Below are 8,888 nucleotides of genomic sequence, written 5' to 3'. Positions count from 1 at the left end.
TGGTTGTGTATTCATATATAAACACAAGAAAGTTATATTTGATTTATTTTACTGTATTTTTTTATTCCCACCTCATTCACTTCCCTTTATTTACCTTTGCCTAATTTGGTGAACTTTTATTCTTTATCCCCTCCACCATATTTTGTGTTAGCATTCATATGTCAGAGTGAATATTTGGTCTTTGTTTTTTACCCCTGTTTTTTGTCCATTTAATTTAATTTTATTTGTTGTTTATAGATATACATGAAAGTAGAGTGTATTGTGAAATATTACATATACATGAAGTACAACCCGTTCCAATTAGGATCCCATTTTTGTGTTTGTATATAATGTGGAGTTATTCTACTATGGCAATGCCCTGCATGAAGAGGCTCTGTGCTAGAGTCTTATTAGCCTCAACTCTGATCTCAGGCACTCAGCTCCTAGGAATAAAGGAACTTTCTTGTTAGACAGTCACAATGTTTCACCAAGCTCTGCTGAGCCTGAACCTGTCCACATAACAGTAACTCTAAACAATCAACGTTCTTGAGATCTACACAAAACTCCTAACATTGCACATTGCAACGATAGTATGTAACTGAGAAATAAGCTGTATTATGTTGCTAACTTTGTAATCTGCTGAATGACACAATGAACAATAATAAAACTACTTTTTGCCAGTGACCTAATGTAACCTATTGATATAAATGAAACTGGCAGCTTGGACAAGGGGCTTTTCTGCCTTTCTGCCATTCTGCTATCCTGCCAATGTGCATCAGCACCTTGCTTCTGTCTCCTTTTGATTTTCTTGCAGTTAGCAAGTGCATTGCAATAATCCTCCCTATATGAGTGTGTCTTTCCCCCCACATCCTTGCCAACACTTATTGTTGTTTGTATTCTTAATAGCTGCCATTCTGACTGGAGTGAGATGATATCTTAGAGTAGTTTTGATTTGCATTTCTCTAATTGCTAGGGATGTTGAATATTTGCTCATATATTTTTGATTGATTATATATCATCTTCTGAGAAGTGTCCATTCAGTTTCTTGGCCCATTTATAGATTGGGTTATTTGTTTCTCTGGTATTTAGTTTTTTGAGTTCTTTATATATACCCTAGAGATTAGTGCTCTATCTTATGTGTGAGGGATAAAAATTTGCTCCCAAGATGTAGGCTCTCTATTCACCTCACAGATTGTTTCTTTTGCTGATAAGAAACTTTTTAGTTTGATTCCATCCCATTTATTGATTCTTGATTTTAATTCTTATGCTGTAAGAGTCTTATTAAGGAAGTAGGGGCTTAATCTTACATGACAGAAATTTTTTTTCTTCTATTAGATGCAGGGTCTCTGGTTTAATTCCTGGGTCCTTGATCCATTTTGAGTTGAGATTTGTGTATGGTGAGAGATGGGGGTTTAATTTCATTTTGTTGCATATGGATTTCCAGTTTTACCAGAACCATTTGTTGAAGAAGCCATTTTTTCTCCAATGTATGCTTTTGGCACCTTTGCCTAATATAACTGTAATTATGTGGGTTAGTCTCTGTGTCCTCTATTCTGTACCATTGGCCTACCAGTCTATTTTGGTTGCTGGTGGGACTGCAAAATGGTGCAGCCAATATGAAAAGCAGTATGGAGATTTCTTAGAAAACTGGGAGTGGGACCACCTTTTGATCCAGCTATCCCACTCCTTTTTGTATATCCAAAGAACTTAACAACAGCATACTACAGGGACACAGCCACATCAATGTTTATAGTAGCACAATTCACAATGGCTAAACTGTGGAACCAACCTAGATGCCCTTCAGTAGATAAATGGATAAAGAAAATGTGGTATATATATATACAATAGAATATTACTCAGCAATAAAAGAGAATAAAATTATGGCATTTGCAGGTAAATGGATGGAGTTGGAGAATATAATGCTAAGTGAAGTTAGAAATCCTAAAAAACAAATTATGAATGTTTTCTCTGATATAAGGAGGCTGATTCATAATGAGGTTGGGATGGGAAGAATGGGAGGATTAGATGAACTCCAGATGGGGCAAAGGGGTGGTAGGGGAAGGGAGGGGGCATGGAGGTAGGAAAGATGGTGAAGGGAGATGGACATCATTACCCTAAGTACACGTATGAAGACACAAATTGTGTGAATATACTTTGTATACAATCAGAGATATGGAAAATTGTGCTGTATATGTGTAATATGAATTGTAATGCATTCTGCTGTCATATGTAACAAATTAGAAAAAAAAAAACCAAAAACTAAAAAAAATCCTCCCTGATTAGATTTAGGAGATTTATTGGTCACCTCTGAGGAGCTAGGGGCTGAAAATAATAAAGCCTCACTTATCCAGGCACAGTGGCATATGCCTCTAATCTCAACAGTTTAGGAAGTATAGGAAGGAGAATCATGAGTTTAAAGTCAGCCTCAGCAATTTAGTGGGGCACTAAGAAATTTAGCGAGACCCCGTCTCTAAATAAAATACAAAAAGGGCTTGGAAATGTGGTTCAGTAGTTAAGTGCCCCTGGGTTCACTTCCCAGTACCTGCATCCCTCCTCCCCTGAAAAAAAATTAGTTGCACTTGTTGAACCTCTGGAGAAGCAGGACAAAGAGTGTTCAAAATTTTTTTCACAGAATAGTAGATGCCCATAATGTCAGGGTTTCAGTTTCAGGCAGTCTGAAGCCATTCCTCTAGAACAAGGGGAAAGAAATACATACTGTGAGAATTATTCCTTCTTGAGGAATAATTATCATCTCAACTCCAGGCTCTGGGTAGCTCATGAAGTACATATTCTTAGAAAACTACACCCACTCTTGTTTCAGAGTAAACCTCATTTCTTTTTTTAGAGGTGGTCCTGGGGATTGAACTCAGGGGCACTCAACCATTGAGCCACATCCTCAGCCCTTTTTTGTATTTTCTTTAGAGAGAGGGTCTCACTGAGTTGCTTAGTGCCTCACTGTTGCTGAAGATGAAGTTGAAATCATAATCCTCCTGCCTCAGCCTCTGGAGCTGCTGGTATTACAGGTATGCAACACTGTGCCTGGCAGAAAACCTCATTTATCAGGGTAGTTCTGGCCTAACCTTGGGGAATAAGAACTACACTCCTCTGGACAGCCTAAGGAGGAGTTTGACTATTCACATCTGGGGATAGTGAATGAAGAGACTTGCCCTACCCAAATTGTTAGAAGAATCTTGGGACACCAAGGATTAAGGATTCCAGCAGAAGGTGACCTGAGGCCTCTTGTGGTAGGAAGAGGAAATCTTGGAAAAAAGCTGAAATATTTTCCCAAGCATGGAGGCAAGGCTAGGGCCAAGGTGGGAGGTGGGCTTCATGCCTAAAGCCCTGCTCCCAGACTGGAATCCCAGTCATATTTCTGAGGATTCCTTTGGCCCAAATATAAACATTGGAATAACAGTTTCCTGGCTAGACTTAGGAGGAGAGGGTTTAGTCACATGGGGGAGTAAGCAACACATGAGGAGCCTTACCTTTGATAATCTTGGGAAAAAATGAGATATAGGATTCAGTAAAGAAGTAGGGGAAAACAAAAATAAAAACTTTTAGGCAATCTGAGGTAATTCTGGATAGAATCAGTATAAAGAAATTCATAGAGTGAGGAGAGCTGTCTGTGGTCACTTGGTATGAGTTGGGTTTTATGTAAATTGGGCATGAGCCAATCAATGCACCCAGGATGGGGCTTACCAGCTCACTTTCCTTCGGGTGTTTAGGCCCAATATTCTTTCTAGTTATATGTGACAGTAGAATATATTTTGACATATCATATATATATGGAGTATAACTTCCCATTCTTATAGTTATACATGATGTGAACTTTCACTGGTTGTGTATACATATATGAACATAGGAAAGTGATACCTGATTTATTCCACTGTCTTTCTTATTCCCATCTCTCCTCATTTCCCTTCGTTCCCCTTTTTATAATCTAATGAACTTCTATTCTTCCCTCCTCCCCTTATTGTGAGTCAGCATTCACATATCAGAGAGAAAATTTAGCCTTTGATCTTTTTTGGTTTGGCTTATTTCACTGAACATAAGAGTCTCCAGTTCCATCCATTTACTGGAAAATGCCATAATTTTATTTTTCTTGAAGGCTGAGTAATATTCCATTGTGTATATTACCACATTTCCTTTCTTAATTTATCTGTTGAAGGGCACTATTATGGTTTAGATGAGAGGTGTCCCCCAAAAGCTGATGTGTGAAACAATGTAAGAAGGTTCAGAGGAGAAATAATTGGGTTGTGAGAGTCTTGATGCAATCAATAAATTAATTCTCTGATAGGGATTAACTGGTAACTGAAGTGGTAAGGTCTGGCTGGAGGAATTGGGAATAGGGTGTGGCTTTGTGATATATATTTGTATACATCAATTGGAGACCTCTCTTCTTTCTGATAGTGATATGAGCTACTTTCAACTGCCACACTCTTCCACTATGATGTTCTGCCTCACCTCAAGCCCTGAAGAATGGACCTGGCCTACTATAGACTAAGACCTCTGAAACCAAACCTTGAACCCTCAAATAAACTCTTCCTCTCATAAAATTGTTCTGGTCAGATCTTTTGGTCACAGCAGCAAAAGAAAAAAAAAAAGAAACAAAGGTGACTAAAACAGGCAACTAAGTTAGTTCTATAGTTAGCTATTGTGAATTGAGCTGCTATTAATATTGATGTGGCCACATCACTATAGTACACTGATTTGAAGTCCTTTGGATATATATTGAGGAGTGGGCTAACTAGGTCAAATGGTGGTTCCATTCCACACTAAAGTTGTTGCACCAATTTGCAGTCCTACCAGCAAAGTATGAGTGTACTTTTATTCCCACATCCTAACATTTATTGTTAATTATGTTCTTGAAATTGCCACTCTGACTGGAGTAAGATAAAATATCAGTGTAGTTTTAATGTGCATTTCTCTAATTACTAGAGATATTGAACATTTTTTCATTTATTTGTTGACCATTCATATTTCTTATTCTGTGAAGTGCCTGTTTAGTTTTTTTGTTCATTTATTGGTTATGGGTCATTTTGTCGTTGTTGTTGACTTCTTTATATAACCTGCAGATTAACACTCTTTCTGAGGTATAGGTGGAAAATTTTTCCTCCCACTTTATAGGTTCTGTCTTCACCTTCTCAATTGTGGGGACCCAATCTTAGTGGAATGGAACAATAATCCTCTAGCAAAATGTCATAGGGGAATGATTGTTCAGGGCTAGGAAATAAAGGACAGGTAACAAACAGTCATTCCTGGTGGGAGGAGTTATGATAAAATTTGGAGTGTGAAGATATCCTTTTCCAAAAATGAGGGAAAAGTTTGGATCAAGTTTGCTTGGGTGAAGCCCTGCTCCTGGCTGGGATCCCGACTACATTACTTTAAGTTCTGTCCCATACTTGAGCATTGGAATTATCTTCCATTGGCCAGACTTAGCAGGAGAGATTGCCTCATGGCAACCCTAGAAATAGTTCACTAAAGCTGAGATAAAAGTTTCACTAAAGAAGTAGGGCAATGGAGAAAGCAAACTTGCAACCTGAGAACATTGCTACAGGAATAAAGAGGAAAACTTTCCAATGATGAGATAAGGTGAGTGCAGTGGTCCATGCCTGTAATCCCAGTGACCCAGGAGACCGAGGCAAAAAGGATAACAAGGTGGAGGTCAGCCTCAGCAACTTAGTGAGGCCCTGAGCAACTCAATGAGACCTTGTCTATAAATAAAATATAAAAAATGGCTGGGGATATAATTCAGTGATAAAGCATCCAAGGGTTAATCCCCCACCCCCCCAAAAAATGGAAAGCTGAGGAAAAGGGTTTACTACAGAAACACAGAGTAACCAGGACTTAATGGTGCTCATTGCAGGCATTCTGAGACCATTCCTGGCTGAACAGGGAGGCAAAATTCCCAGGAGAAGAGAACAGTTTCTCTGAGGCAGTGTCCTTGACAGGCAGGTGGTTGGCAGGCTGGTAAAAGAGCATGAATGGAAACTGGCATCCATTCTGAGATACCAAATTTCTGAGGGTTTTCCTGGTCCAATATTGTCACAGTGGACTAATAATAATTTTATCTTCTGGATAAAATGAAGAGGAGTTTGATTGGTAACAGCCAGGAAATCAGATGTTGAATGAAGAACCTTGTCCTGAGCAAAGTCCTAGGAGAAGCAGGGTGAACTAAAGTATATTTTGTCCACAGGAATTGGTCACAAACAGGATATAATCATGCTGATGTTGGAAAATCAGACTATCATTGGCAGAACAAGGAGGAAGAAATGCCTGGGAGGAGCAGAACGGTTTCTATGCAGTGCTGGACTTGGCTTGGCTGTGAGTTGTTGGCTGACTGTAATGTGTCCTTGTATGGAAATCTGCACCCAGTCTGCAGTCCCAGAAGCCACATTCATTAGGGTCCTTCTGGCCCTGACTTGGGACATTAAATTAACATTCCAAAGCCATTCTGCGGAGATCAATAATTGCCAGCTGTTAACCCAGGGGTTGAAATGAAGCCCAGTGCCACTTAAGCCCAGTGCCACTTAAACTTCTAGTTCCAAGTCACATCACAACAAAAGGGATAAAGCCTAGACTGCACCCTAAGCCCTGGAGGCACAATCTCCAAGGTAACAGTAAGTCAGCCTTGGCCTAATCCTCTTCAGACCTGTGTTAAGGTACTTGCTGAAATGTGGCATTGACCTTCACCCTTAGTAGCTCTGCTGGTCTCTGCCTTAGCCAAGTCCACCAGAAAGCACAGAAAGTGTTTAAAGATGCATTTGGATGCTAGGTAGTTGCCATAAACTTTAGCAGCTCTCTTGCACATTCTCAGCTGTGGGGGCTCTGCTTTTCGTGTAAGGTCATGTGATTTCACAAGAACAACATGCAGCTGGGACAAGGGGGTCTGAAAATTCCCACTGCTCTGCCTTCCTGTCCCCTCACCTATACTTGAGAAGAGGGTTCAGATCCTGGATTTCTGACAAGCTTCTGGTTCCTGCCCTGTGACTGGGACTTGACTCCTCAGCTCCCCAATAAAAATTTCTCCAAGCAGTGTGGCAGTCTGCATGCACACAATACCCCATGGCCTGAATATACCATGAGTGCTTAGAACTTTCTAACTGTCCCTAGGCTGTGCCTTGCTGGCAACACACTTTTACCTGTAAATAGGTAGACCTATATCTCAGGCCAGGAGAAGGATTATTTCCCTATTTGCCTCTTGCATTCCAACCTCTTGGAACTCTAGCTGGTTGTATTGTGCATATACCAAAGCACAGCTAACACAAATAAACTAAAGTGCTTCTATCCACCAATAAAAAATTGCCTGGCATAGTTGCACACACCTGTAATCCCAGTGGCTCAGGTTACTGAGGCAGGAGAATTGCAAGTTAAAAGCCAGCCTTAGCAACTTAGTGAGGTCCTAAGCAACTCAGCAAGACCCTATCTCTGTCTCTAAATAAAAATTTTAAAGGCTGGGAATGTGGCTTTTAGTGGGTAAGTGCCCCTGGGGTTCAATCTCCAGTACTAGAGAGAGAGAGAGAGAGAGAGAGAGAGAGGAAGGGAGGGAGGGAGAGAGAGAAAGGAAGGAAGAGAAATTGATTGCATTTTAATTCTCAGGGCTCATTCTTTGTAATACCAATAGCTTCCTCAATGTGTTTCCATGGGAAATTTTGTTTCTGTTAAAGTTTGAAACTTTCCTAGATTCAGCAGCACATGTATTTAATTCTGGTGAGACAGGATACTAAGGCAGGAGGGTCCCAAATTTGAGGCAAGTCTCAGCAACTTAGTGATACTATTTAAAAACTAAAAATAAGAACTGGGGCTATACCTCAGTAGTAGAAACTAGGCTAGCATGTGTGAGGGACTGGGTTTGATTCTCAGTACCACATAGAAATAAATAAAAATAACAAATAACAAATAAAAATAAATAAATTGACAACTAATATATATATATATATATATATAAATTAACATAAATAAATAAATAAATAAATAAAACAAGGTATCATGTCAATCACAACTAAAAAATAAACATAAATACATAAAAATAAATAAAATAAATGTATTCTGCCCATCTATAACTAAAAATATTTTTAAAAACACTAAAAATAAGCAAGGCCTGGGGATATAACTGCAAAATAAATAAATAAGGTAAGTAATTAAAGTTTTAAGCAGTATAAATGTTTGGAAACATAGGCAAGGATACATGCTCCATTGAGTGAGGTAACAAAACCCTGAAGCACCTACTACTACTGACTTTCTTTCTATTCCTTCCCGCAGAGTGCTCAGTGGAGGCTATGGGGCAAGTATGTGGAGACCTACAAGCAATTTTCTTTTTTGCACTGGGATTGAACCCAGGGGCACTTAACCATTGAGCCAGGAGGATTGCAAGTTAAAAGCCAGCCTTAGCAACTTAGTGAGGTCCTAAGCAACTCATTTTATTTATAAATAGGGTCTTGCTGAGTTCCTTAGGACCTTGCAAAGTTGGTGAGGCTGCCCTCAAAGTTGTGATCTTCCTGCATCAGCCTCTCAAGCCACTGGGATTACAGGCATGCAAAATGCTTGGCCTTAGAAGCCATTTTTGAACTATACAGATTTGGCCTTGAACACTGGCCCTGGTGCCTTGAAATAAATAATCTAAACCTCATGCTGCTATCCTCTGTCAATTTAGTAAGAACCTGGCTTAGGATCATCTCTGCCTTGGATTCACTGCTTCTCCTACAAGCTGTTTTAAAACTGCACATAGTTAGTCAAAATATGTGGTAGACCTACTAAGCCAACATGAAGAATGAAACCTGTTGAGCTTTGTAATGTTTTGAACAACCAATAAAAAAAAAAGAAATTTATGGGGAAAAAAAAAAAAGAATGAAACCTGTTGCTATTACAGAGAAATATCCCACTGTGTGAATGAAGATGCTACCTGCCTT

The sequence above is a fragment of the Callospermophilus lateralis genome, chromosome 3, assembly GCF_048772815.1.
Source record: "Callospermophilus lateralis isolate mCalLat2 chromosome 3, mCalLat2.hap1, whole genome shotgun sequence".
Taxonomy (NCBI): Eukaryota; Metazoa; Chordata; class Mammalia; order Rodentia; family Sciuridae; genus Callospermophilus; species Callospermophilus lateralis.
The sequence above is the reverse complement of the archived record's forward strand: the minus strand, read 5'-3'. Positions refer to the sequence as shown.